The sequence below is a fragment of the Antechinus flavipes genome, chromosome 2 (genome assembly GCF_016432865.1).
Source record: "Antechinus flavipes isolate AdamAnt ecotype Samford, QLD, Australia chromosome 2, AdamAnt_v2, whole genome shotgun sequence".
In the NCBI taxonomy this organism is placed as follows: domain Eukaryota; kingdom Metazoa; phylum Chordata; class Mammalia; order Dasyuromorphia; family Dasyuridae; genus Antechinus; species Antechinus flavipes.
In genome coordinates this window covers 324810552-324823092 of record NC_067399.1, presented here as the reverse complement: position 1 = coordinate 324823092, position 12541 = coordinate 324810552, and the positions used below count along the sequence as shown (strand labels likewise).

Sequence of the window (12541 nt, the reverse complement as noted above, 5' to 3'; positions counted from 1 at the left end):
CTAGTTTTAAGAGAGATTTAGCAGAGATGTACACATGGGCTGATTTTTTTTTTAAACAATAATAGCTTTTTATTTTTAAAAATATATGCAAAGTTAATTTTCAACATTCACCCTTGCAAAATCCTGTGTTCCAAATTTTTCTCTCTTCCTTTCTCCTCCTTCCTCTATGCAGCAAATAATCCAACATAGGTTGAACATGTGCAATTATTCTAAACACATTTCCACATTTATCATTCTGCACAAGAAAAATCAGATCAAAGGGAAAAATGAGAAAGAAAAAAATAAGCAAGTAAACAACAACCAGAAAAAAGGTGAAAATACTAAGTTGTGATCTATTCAGTCTTCATAGTACTCTGTTTGGATGTAGATGACTCTCTATATCCCGAATCTGTTGGAATTGGCTTGAATCACCTTATAGATGAAAAGAGCCAAGTCCATCAAGCTGATTTTTATAGGGGAAACATAACCTCCCGAGTTTGCCACCATAACTTGGCTTTCTGATTGGACAAGTAAAGATAGAGTTGTTAGAGACTCCACCTGGAGTGGAACTTTAATTGACCTTCCACTTGAACAAAAGATCTACTTAAGAACAAAATGCTCACTGAGGTGATACCATTAAATCCCTTCCTGCTAACCCCAGGGAATGTTAATAAGCCTATTAGTGCTTCAGGCTTTCTCTGATAATGCCCACCTAACTACCCAGGACTTCATCAAAATCAGTCAATACTTTAAAGTTAATTCAGGCTTTTCTATGAAAGATCAAATACATCGCTGAAGCTTTAATATTTTGTCCCCACTCATGGGAAGACGCTGATGCTGGGAAAGATTGAAGGCAAAAGGAAAAGGAGATGGCAGAGTATGAAGTAGATAGTTACAAAAATAGCACACGTGGGCTTGGACAAATTTCACGAGAGGGTAAAGGAGAGAAGAGCCTGGCATGTCAAGGTGATGGGGATCACCTGGAGTCAGACACGACAGAACAATCAAAAAAGTGGAAAGTGGGAGAAGACGAATTACAATCCCCTTTATTCTTCACATATTAAAAGATTTCTGTTTGTTGAAATTCGAAGCAATTCATTGAGATATTTTTGCTTGTCTGAGATTTAAAGTAATTGGATTTATTATCCCTTAAGTGACCTTGAATAAATCACTTAATTTTCATCTCAAATTTTCTCCTTTGTAAAATAAAGTGGATTAGATTAAATGCAAAAGTTCACTACCCTCTGAACATTTAAGATCTACTAATTTCCACCTCAAAACTCCAAATAAAACTAACGTGTATTCAGTTTGGAGAGCAGGAGTTTCTCCAGCTTTTAAGTGGGGGATAAAATTGGAGAAAGCCCTTCTGAGTATTGTACTAAAAGGTACAAATCCAGTTTCAGCAATTAAATTTACATTCCCAGAATATGACAAAAAGTTGTTATCACGACAGATGTATTTTTTCTCCCTAGGAAATAGCAACATTACATGACACTCATAGCCGCTAAGTCTACGCGCTGGTTCGAGTTAAAAAAGAAATCCCTATCCTCTAGTGTTGAAATTTGGGCAAAGAAAACTATAGTGTACTGTGAGCTCCCTGAGAGCAAGGATCGTTTTGTTTGTTTTTGTTTTTTCTCAAGGCTGAGCACATAGTAGAGTCCTTTACACGTTCACTAAGTACGCTTACAGCGTAGTGCCAGCTTCTGGGGTTTCGCCGGCCCAGTCTAGGTGAGGCGGGAAGAGAGCAGGAGGAACGCATTGGGGTCAGTGGGGCGCCAGGTGCGGGGGATTCCGGCGCTCCACTCAGGTGAGATTAGCAAGAGCGTGTCAAGAACAGTCTGGCTTTGCAGAGGGAGGCGGTACTCCCAGGAGCCTCGCAAGCTCCAGCCCAGGTGGACGCGCCAGAGAGGGTGGAGTGCGGCGCGAAGACACGTGACCCAGCCTGCCCGCGAGGGGGACGCGGACGCATGCGCTCTGAGCTCTTTGCGTGTCGTGGGCGGGGCGCTCGGGAGCCACCGCAGCCGCAGTAGCAGAAGCCGCTGCGACCGCTGCAGACGTGGCTGTCTGGGCTCGTTTTGTGGGGAGCCAGGCCCGAGTCTCTCCTTAATGGCATTGAACGGCTTCCAGCTCAAGGTTAGTGCGGGTCGGGCGGCGTGGTAGAAACGCGAGTAGAGTGCCGGCGGCTGATTTCTCGGGAATAAGGCCTAGTTTGGTTTGTCTCTGTCCTGGGCCTAACTCCACCTCCCCACCCCCACCCCACAGGCCCTTGCGGCCTGGTCCGGACTTGGCGCCCGAAGCTCCCACTGCTACTGCTCCCCCCACCGCCCCTCAAGGCCCCTCCCTTCCTCTGTCTGCCCGATTGCAGCTCCGCGGGCTTTTCCACGAGGGCCGGCTCTTTCATATTTAACCTGGAACTTGGCACCACGAGGTTAGGCGAATTTCTCCAGATAGCCATTCTTGCGCCCCTTCCTAATCAAATTTGAAGGCAATCCGGACTGGGAGATAAGGATCCTGGAGAGTCCTACACTGCTAAGTCTTAATTACTCTTCCAGGATATAGAAAATCCTTCTATCAAGGCATTCTACAAGCACATTAAACATCTTATTGTGGTGTCAGGCACTGTGCTCAGTCCCTGCACCTTAAATGGGCAGTAGTCAGCTTGAAGACTAACTTTTCTTCCTGATAATTTCAGAACCAGCCTCAGTGTTTTTCATTTCCACTTTGCAAGACAAACCCTCTAGTAAGTGTCTAATATATGCTAGGAATTGTGCTGGGTTCTGTTGGCGATAAAGACAAATGAAAATCTATCCTCTCAGGAAGTTTGCATTCAGTGGTGGGTAGGATATGAAGGGAAGAAACAATACGTTTTATAAATAGGAAAAGGTTTTTTGAGGAGAATACTATTATTTGAGAGGAGGGATCAGGAAAGGCTTCGTGTTAAAAGTGGAGCTTTTAAGTTGGGTGTCTTTAAGGAAATTAGACGTTATGAGAGTCACAAGTGAGGGAATTGAGCTTTTTAAGCATGGGAGACAGGTGAGTGTCCATTATGAAGGATGTTAGGTTTGGAAGGATTGGGACAAGATTTTAAGGGCTTTTGCCAGGCAAGAGAGTTTATATTTTATTCTAGAAATAATAGGAAATCACTACAGTCTCTTCATTAATGGGAAGTAACATATTTGGATCTTGCTTTTTAGGAAAAATTTTAGTTGTATGAAGAGTGGATTGAAAGTGAGGGTAAGGATGAGACCAGACTTGAGACAGGTAAAACCGATTAGATTTTGAATTGATAAGGACTTGAACTAGAATAGCAATAGTGTATTTGGATAGAATTTAGCAGATGTGGGACATGTTTTTGGAGATACAAAGGACAAGATTTGGTAACTATTGAGTTGTGGGGTCTGGAGAATTGAGGAGTTGAGCATGACACCAGAGTTTTAAAAAGCCTTGGGTACCTATAAAAATGATGATGACCTCACTAGGAAATAGGGAAGTCTAGAAGTTGATTATGTTTCTGGGGAAAAGATCTTTTCTGTTTTGAATTTTTTGGATTCAAGATACTTACATGGAACATTCAGTTTGAAATGTTCAATAAATTATTTATGAGACTGGATCCCAGGAAAGACTTGAACTAACTATATAGATCTAGGAATCTTCTGCATAGGAATTAAACCTAGAGGGAGCTGCTTCATGAGAGACAGTAGAGGGAAAAGGAAAAAGTCCTAGGACAGAGCCTTAAGATATACTTAAAGCTGGAATACAAAGTGAATGATAATCTAGCTAAGGGGACTGAATAGGATTTAGGTAAGCAAGGAAAAGAATAACCAGAACTGAGAGGATGATTTAATATCGTCAAATGTCATACATAGATGTTAGGGGTCAGGATTGAGAAAACACTGTCAAATTTGGGAATTGAGATCATTTAGAGAAAGTTTCAACTGAGGTGGAGAAGTAAGAGAAGTCAAAGTAATGAATGTCATTTATTTCAGGAGCTTGGTAAATGGAGGGGAAATAAATAATAAGGATAACTTGAGGAGGGTGGTAGGATCTAGTGAGAATTTTTTAAGTTAAAAAGTAATGTTTCCTTATTAACAGGTCAACAAGTTGGGCAGTTTCGATAGTAGAATCGATATTTTGCTTCACACTAGTGCCTCTTGTAGTATGTAACCTTGGGCAAATCATTTAATTTCTTAGTGCTCTAAGTGAGTGGAATGAAAAGGCTTTTAAAGTACTTATTACATGCTACTATATGTAAAGCTGCTAACTTGGAATTACTTTTAACTTTATATGTTTTCTGAGGTGCGGAACTTTTCCCTGTGTATCCTTTAATAAAGATAAAATGGCAGTTAAGAAGTAGAGGTCTTTTTAGACTTTTATGAATCCTATAATCAACTCTATAAAAATAGATTATAGGGATAATAGGGGAGGTAAAAGATTGATGTCCCATAACTGAGATGTAATACTTGAGACAGGAAGAATCAATTTTCTCCTTCTGAGGTTGTCCATAGCAGCATTACTAGTAGACTTAAAGATAATTATCTAGGGAAAAAAGATAATGCAATTCTAACTTTATGGAAACAAATTTCTTTTTATGGATAGTAGCAATGGGTCCTTGTTTAAAAAAAATTGTATGTCTTGCTAAATTATAGAATTATTTTAGATAGTTATTTAAATTTTTTTAAGGCATCAAAGGCTGATTACTTCTTTTATCTGTATATTTATAACTTAATTTAAAGTAACTTTTTCTGTAAGTTCTATTCTGTACTTTTGTTTCATAGATGTATGTTTCCAGGCTTTGTTGCACTAATTTAATGTATTTCCTTATAATTTAAATTAATGAAGTTAATGTACGTCAACAACTGAGCCATTCAGGATTGTTTCTGATCCCCTATTTGGTACATTCGTTATTCACACATTGGTTAAATTTCAGTTGTTATCAGAGGATCTTAAAGGCTTTGCTTAGCCTTTCTTTATTAACCTAAGCTGTATTTTAATCACTCCTAACAAGTAACTTGACCAAAAATAATCTGGAAGTTTTAAGAGTACAAGCTGATGCAATTTAGCTCTTTAAAAAAAAATTTCTATACCTAATACTTGTGGTTCTCATTTTTTAAATTTATTCCTACACTTTTCATTGAGATTACAAATTTAGAAAACTTAAGTTTAAAAAGTTGATATCAGCCCTAGGACTAAAAAGCTTTATTTCCTGACAACCAGTCCTTACTGATGTCTTCTAATATTTAAATGTTGCAAAAACTACTTCTGAAAATAATAGTGATACGATTTGTGGGATCTTTTTATTAGTTACAAGGAAAATTTCCCAGAGAAAATGGATGTTTCCTCTCCTTTTTCTCTCCATTTTTTACAGAAATGTGAGTCATTCAAATCATTCCAAAAAACTCCTTAAAATTCTAAATTATGACAGTTTTTGTTGAATCAAAACTTAGTATTTGTCATGGCTAACTTATTTTTTAGGTAGATCAAATTTATTATACTATAGAAAATATACTATAGAAAAATTTATTATACTATAGAAAACATTTGAAGTACACATTTACAATTTAACAAGCATTTATTAAATACCTATTTTTCATCAGGATATTTAGTGTAAGGAAGGGAGAGGATGATAAGGACAGGATACTGAAAGAAGAGAGGTGTGGCAGGAATGGTGAGGGTTTCCTTGTTCTCTAAGGCTAGAGTTCGAAGCGAAAGAAATTCGCTAAACTCAAAGGCTGTGATAAAAAGCTTTTATTGTTAAAGAGGCACCAAGAGAAAGACTTCCTTGGCCGTCAGTATCATTCTCAAGAGAGAAGTGATTTGCAAAAAGACATTTTCTGAAGACCCATTTTATACATGAGTCTAAGAATGGACATTCTGTATGCAAGACCATTTGAGTTTGTATATGAAAGGAGACATTTTCTGAAGACTCATCTTCCTGTCTCCAGAGGATATTAGACCATTTGAGTTGGTATAACTTTTTGTTGGTAATTTTATATAACTTTACAGGGCTGTCTCAGGTCAACCAGAGTTTTATCTCATCAAAGATGCATAGACAAAAATTTTAACAGTACTCACCTTAATAAATTTAACTTTATCCTGAAGGATATAGTTTATCTACAGATAAATAGAATATATATTCGAATGAAATTTAAAATAATTTGGGAATGGATGGAAAAGGAAATACTAATGGGGGAAATACGAAAAAAAAGATGAGTAGCATTTGAGCTAAACTTTGAAGAAAACTAGAGCTTAAGGGAGCATATTCTAGGCAGGGGGACATGTTTATTAACAGAACAAAATATGTAGAAGAAAGAACAAGTAAACCAGTTTGACTAATAGAGTCTTTGAAGGGGATTAATGTGAAGTCCACCTGGAAAGACTGGTTTGAGCCTGCTCATTAAGAGATTTAGGTGATATTTAGTTGGAGGTTGCTATGATGGTTCAAGTGATGGAGGATGGGACTAGGTTGATTGTAGTATATAGAAAGAAATGGGCAAATGCAAGACCTGTTCTGTGGATACAGTTGACAAGACTGATACTTAACTAATTTTGCAAACCATTCTCATGTGGTTCCCTAAGATGTATCCTTTTTTTCCCCTGTACCTTGAGATCTCTCTTATAATTAGTGTATACACAGGCAGGTAAATGGCACGGTGGATAGAGCACTGGCCCTGAAGTCAGGAGGACCTGAGCCTCAGACACTTACTACTGCCTAGCTGTGTGACCCTGGGCAAGTCATTTAATCCCAATTGACTCAGGGAAAAAAATTATTAGTGTATACAATATATACTTTATAAGAATACTGCAAATACAAGAGCCTCATTGATACACTAGAGCTTTGGAACATAAGTCAAGACACTTGGCTTCTAGTCTTGGAGTAGGAGAGAACTAAAACGACCTTATGTGAGTGTTTGTCATTAGTCATTTGAACCCACATTTTCAGGAGAATATGGAGAGAAATGTAGTGTTCTTGGGGGGTTTCTGGAGGTCTTGGGGCAGCCTTTGTTTCAGTAGAGTAATGACCACAAGAATAGCTAGCTGCTAAAGTCCAAATCCTTTATTGTCTCCTTCAAAATCTTGTCTCCTTGCCTGGGGCTTTAGCTAGCTTTTTTAGAGGCCTTCTGCAATCTTAGTTTCAGTGGAGAAAATGCAGGACAGGTCTACCACCCCAGGGTGTGAAGTCCATAGGCTTGTGCTTCAGCCTACAGTCTGCTTGTCTTTCCTAGCTCTTAAATGAGGCTTATATGCTGTATACTGAGTATAAACCAATCATCATATCACTAGGAAACCATTATTTGTTGTAAGATTAAATCAATCATACTGAATTTAGAGAACTATTAAGCATCATGCTAAACTAGATAACCATGGTCTCATCAATTCCACTGACTTAACATCTTGTAAGAATCCTTGTTTCAGAGTTCTGGCCCATAACAAGATGTCATGATATGTTCATGGACTTGTATACATGTAGTATGGTTGTGATTCCAAAAAACAACCTCTAACTGCAAGTCCAGTGTTATTTCTCTTGTACCATACAAAAGGAGTTTGTGTTTCTATCACATGCTATGTTAGTTTGGATAATGTGGTAGAGTGGACAATTTTGGACTTGGAGTCCAGCTTGGGTTTAGATTCCTTCATATTTATTGTGAGACAATGGGTAAGTTAATTAAGGTCTCTAGGCCTAAGTTTCCTCATTGGTAAAGGTGGACATACCTCACAGGTGTATGAAACTCAAATGAGATAATATATTTCATTTGGGATTTAATTATTAAATTAATTAAACTCATTAAATTGGCTTTAATGATTAAATGAGCTCTGTTTAGTTTGAACATAACGTTATAATTTTAAATCATTATGATATATGGTTTTTATATTCTATCTTTTTTAACATTAATTGTTCATATTTGGGATTTATAAGATGCCACATCCTTAGGAATTCTGCCCTCAACTATAATTATTTGTTGTCCAGTCATGTCTGACTCATTATGACCCTATTTGGGGTTTTCTTGGCAAAGATAATTAGAATGGTTTTCCATTTTCTTCTACAGATGATTTTATAGATGGGGAAATGGAGACAAACAGGGTTAGATGACTTTTCCATCGTCACCCAGTTAATAAGTGTCCGAGATCAGGTTTGAACTCAGGAAAAGGAGTGTTCCTGATTTCAGGCTTAGCACTGTATGCACTTTTATCATTTTTCTGCCCTACCTGTAATTAAAGTGTCACGTTCAAGGAGGACTAGAACCTCAGGTATGAGAGCTTTCCACGCCCTTATTAGGGCTACTCATTCATCTTTAAGGTCAATACCTGGATTTCAGCTCTCACTTGTGAACAAGTCAAGTCATCATCCCTGTGATGCCCTTGGTCCTCTTTGGGAAAAAAAAAAGATTAAATAATGGTTATCCAAAAATGGAATGGGCTACCTTGTGAGAAATTAAAAGCCTTTTTCTTGCAAAGACTAGATGGATAACCATTACCTGGATGGGTATGTTTTAGAAGAAATTTTTGTTTTAGTACTGGTTCAATTGTCCTTTCAGATGACTTAGAAACCTGGTTTTTCTTCTGAAATCTAGTTCTTCAAAACCTGGTGAACATCTCAGTCTAAATGTCTGAGCTTCTAAAACTCAGTATCTCTATAATGGAATTTGTCATGTTTTTCTCCTTGAGGCAAAAGGAAGAAAATATCGTGATTGTGAAGTCATAAAAATAGCATCATTACCTTAAAAGGTTTTTTTTTTTTTGTTTTCTTAAGGTGCTATGGAGAAAAGATTTTTTAGAGACCCTTCATTTTTCTGCTTGGTATTTGTTTTTATTTAATGTAGAAAATTGTAGAAAATATTGTAGAAGCAGAGTTCCCTTTTGGAACAATGCATGTTATATTTATAAAATTATATTGTTTGATTTGGAACTATGCCCAAGGGGCAATAAAGCTACGGATTATTTGACCCAGCAGTACCATTCGTAGAGCTGTATCTCATAGAAATCAAAGAAAAGGACCCATACATATAAAAATATTTATCTGAATTCTTTTTTGTATGTATTAACAAAGAATTGGAAACTGAGGCAATGATTGGGAAGTGCCTGAAGAAGTTGTAGTATATGATTGTGATGAAATATTAAGGTGTGTGGTTTCAGAAAACTTGTTAAGAGTTGTGCTGAAAGTGATATGAGCAGAACTATTATACATAGTATTAGCAATATTGTAACAATTACAGTGATTTCGTGGCACTTTTGAAGACTCAAGATGAAAAACTGTTATCCATCTCCAGGGAAAACTCTTTATGAGTGCTTATTAAAGAATGCTTATTCTTTTTTTTTTTTTTTCTTTTTTCTTTTTCAACATGGCTAAAGTGGAAAGGTTTTGCATTATTTCAGATGTATAATAGCATATCTTTTCCTCTTTTTTTTTCCTTGCCTTCTCAATGAGTAGAGAATGGGCTGGATAGATGGAGAAAATTCAGAACTGAAAATAAATTTTAAAAGAAATGTAATTGGGAAATATTATGAATGGAACCAGATGAAGATTTCTCAAAGTCAGTGAGATGGAATAGATCACACCATAGACCAATAGGCCTATCATAGACCTCCAAATCTTGGAGGTTTATAGGGCAGGAGAAAGGTCAGACCCTAGACCTAAGCTTCAGGAAATGACATGAACCACAGCAAGTAAGACAGCATTGCTGACATTGGTCAATGTTTTTTCAGTCCGTCCTATGAAAAGATTTGAGTATTTTGCTATTTAACTAAATTCACTATTTCTGGCTGGCCAGGCACAATGCTGGGAGATGGGAGCTTGAGAGGCTCTCTGGGTCTGCGCAGCTGCTTCCTCTTTGTATCTGAAGATGCCTAGTCAGTTTGTTTTAAGGGGATCTAGTACCTGTCCTACACATTTAACAAAAGAAATAAAAATATAAATCAACTTTAAAAAATCATCGTTTAATGGCCAATCTTTCCTGGAACTTTGCTAGGATCTATGTGAGTCAAACTAGATGTAAACTAAAATGGGTATATAATATAATTGTGCTATGTACAAGTTAATGCTAATTATTTTTTCCCTTTTCATCCTATCATTGAGTCATATTTTCTATTCATAGATATTAGAAAGGAAGTACATAAAATCAAGAATGATTTAGGATTACTGTTTGGCCTGTTAGTTTCTGAATAGCTAGCTAAGTATTCTGGCTTAACAGCAACTAAAACCCAATTTCCAAATCTGTTACCCCCTGTTGCACTTCTCACCAAATATCTTTTATTGACAATTGCTTAAGATTCTTTTTTTCTTTTTTTGAAGTTAGAGCTGGCCCCAGTCAGTAATGCTTGATTTGGTGTTCCATCTCTTAAACATACTAGCTTTGTGAATCTCTTCAAATCCCTTAACCTCTCAGTGCCCCAGGAAACTCACAAGAATATAAATTGTAGAACTAGGCTTGTTATAGAAAGTAGAGGCTGTTTTCTTTTTGTATCCTGTGCCAATGAAATCACAGTTCCAGGGCAATGTATTACAATACATTACAATGTAATTACAATTACATGTATTGTAAGATGTGTTTACTTACAGAAATTTTATTTAATATAATTTTTGAAGCCATATTTAGATGATTTATTCTACACTTTTTTGGAATTAAAAATTAAAGATGTTTAAGATGGAGACCTGATTGATCATTGCATTGTTCAGAATTAGGTCATTCAGAGTTTGTTTTTCTTTACTATATTGCTACCTATTAAAAAAATTATAACTTTTTATTAACAAAACATATGCATGGGTAATTTTTCAACACTGACCCTTGCAAAAACTTCTGTTCCAACTTTTCCCCTCCTTCCCTTCACCCTCTCCCCTAGATGGCAGGTAGTCCCATACATGTTAAATATGTTAAAGTATATGTTAAATACAATATATGTATACATATTTTACAGTTGTCTTGCTACACAAGAAAAATTGGATTTAGAAGGTAAAAATAATCTGGGAAGAAAAACAAAAATTGCTACCTTTTTTACAAACTATTTGGTTCTGCTCATTTTACTCTTGATAATTTATTTTTACCCAGGATTCTTTGAAATCATGTTTTGTTATTTCTTATAGTACAATAATATTCTGTTCATCTATTAAAATTTATTGTCATTTCCCCAGTTGATGGGCAATCCCTCCCTTTTGTGGGGATTCCTTTCTGTTCCCTTTTAAAAGCAAGAAATGAATTTTGCTTGTTGTTTCTGCTGTTGTTTTCCTTCCTCTTAACATCCTCCTTGCTTAAGTCCTTGTTGAGTATGTTATAGTTCTACATTAAACTGTTATGCACATTCATTCAACTTTTCTTTGCTTCATATGAGTGAGATTCATCTGGTGGCTGGTCCTACTCCTTACATGTTAGTATGCTGTTCTTATGTACCTCAATATAAGAAATTGCAAGTTCCACCTCCTTCTTTCTCTTTTTTGATCCCCTCTCTCCCCAATTCACTATTTCCAGTTGCATCCTAAAGCTACCAAAATAAATATAAAAATCTTTTTAGAATCCTTCATGACCTGGCCCCTTCCTACCTTTTCAGTGTACTTATATCTTATTCTCTTCCATGTACTTTGTAATCAATAAGTGGGGAGTCCTTAGTGTTTCTTATACAAGAGATCCCATTTCCCACCTCCTTGCATTTTTTTTCCCCCCATTGGATGTTCTTTATGCCTGTAGTTCTTTCTCTTCATTCACTTATTCCCCCTTCTCTAAAGTATAGTTAAAAATTCTTGTCTTCAGTAAGAAACTTTTCCTGATCCTCCTTAATGTTAGTGCCTTCTCTCATTTGCAGTTTATCTTATGTGCATACATATATATGTCTATGTATTAATTGGTATATATGGATATCTTGCAGGGAATTAAATTATGAGCTAGGAGGCAGGAACTTTTGGCTTTTTTTTCTCTTGAGCTTATGCTGGCACATAATAAGCATGTAATAAATACTTATTGATTTGACTTCCTGCACTTGTATATTCCTTTTACTATTCTTTCATTTTTCCTTTTAATAACTCCTCTCCCCTTTCCCCCCCAAAAAAAGTGGTTTACCCAGAGGATCATTGTTTTCCATATTTAAATTCCTCAGGGAAATGGAATGCTTAATGTATATGTAGAGTTCATGAAGAGGAGTAATGTAAAAAAGCTTCAAGTTGGGAAGAGCTTTGAACAATGGAGTTTATATTTTATCCTGGAGCTAATAAAGAACCACTGGAGTTTTATTGAATAAGAGAGTGATATGATTGCTTAAGCATATGGGCTGTTAATAAGATGCACTTAAAAAAAAATCATCTTGGCAGCTTTGTAAAAGATGGATTGAAGCAGAAGAGGTTTTAGGTGGCAAGGAAACGAATTAGGAAGCCACCACAATAGTCAGCAAGGGATTGAATTAAGAGGTATGTATGAGTAGTGAGATACGAGGATATAGAAAGTTTGATTTTGTCTAAGATGAATGATTACCAGCCGCACTTTTTTGTTTTTAATAAATTCTATTTCTAATCCTTGTTGTATTTATGTATTTCTCCTCTTTCCTATCCCTGCTAACTCTTCTGCTCCTTAACTTGTCTTGC

The 12541-nt window shown here is 36.4% G+C and overlaps 1 protein-coding gene across 1 annotated transcript in view; it reads left to right on the top strand.

Moving 5' to 3' along the window:
* The first annotated feature begins 1996 nt into the window (after positions 1–1996).
* PRPF39 (pre-mRNA processing factor 39) overlaps positions 1997–12541 on the top strand; it is a 45470-nt gene continuing 34925 nt past the window's right edge. Inside the window, exon 1 of the mRNA XM_051977698.1 lies at positions 1997–2112. The gene's annotated coding sequence lies outside the window, so the exon portion shown is untranslated. The remainder of the gene's footprint in view (positions 2113–12541) is intronic.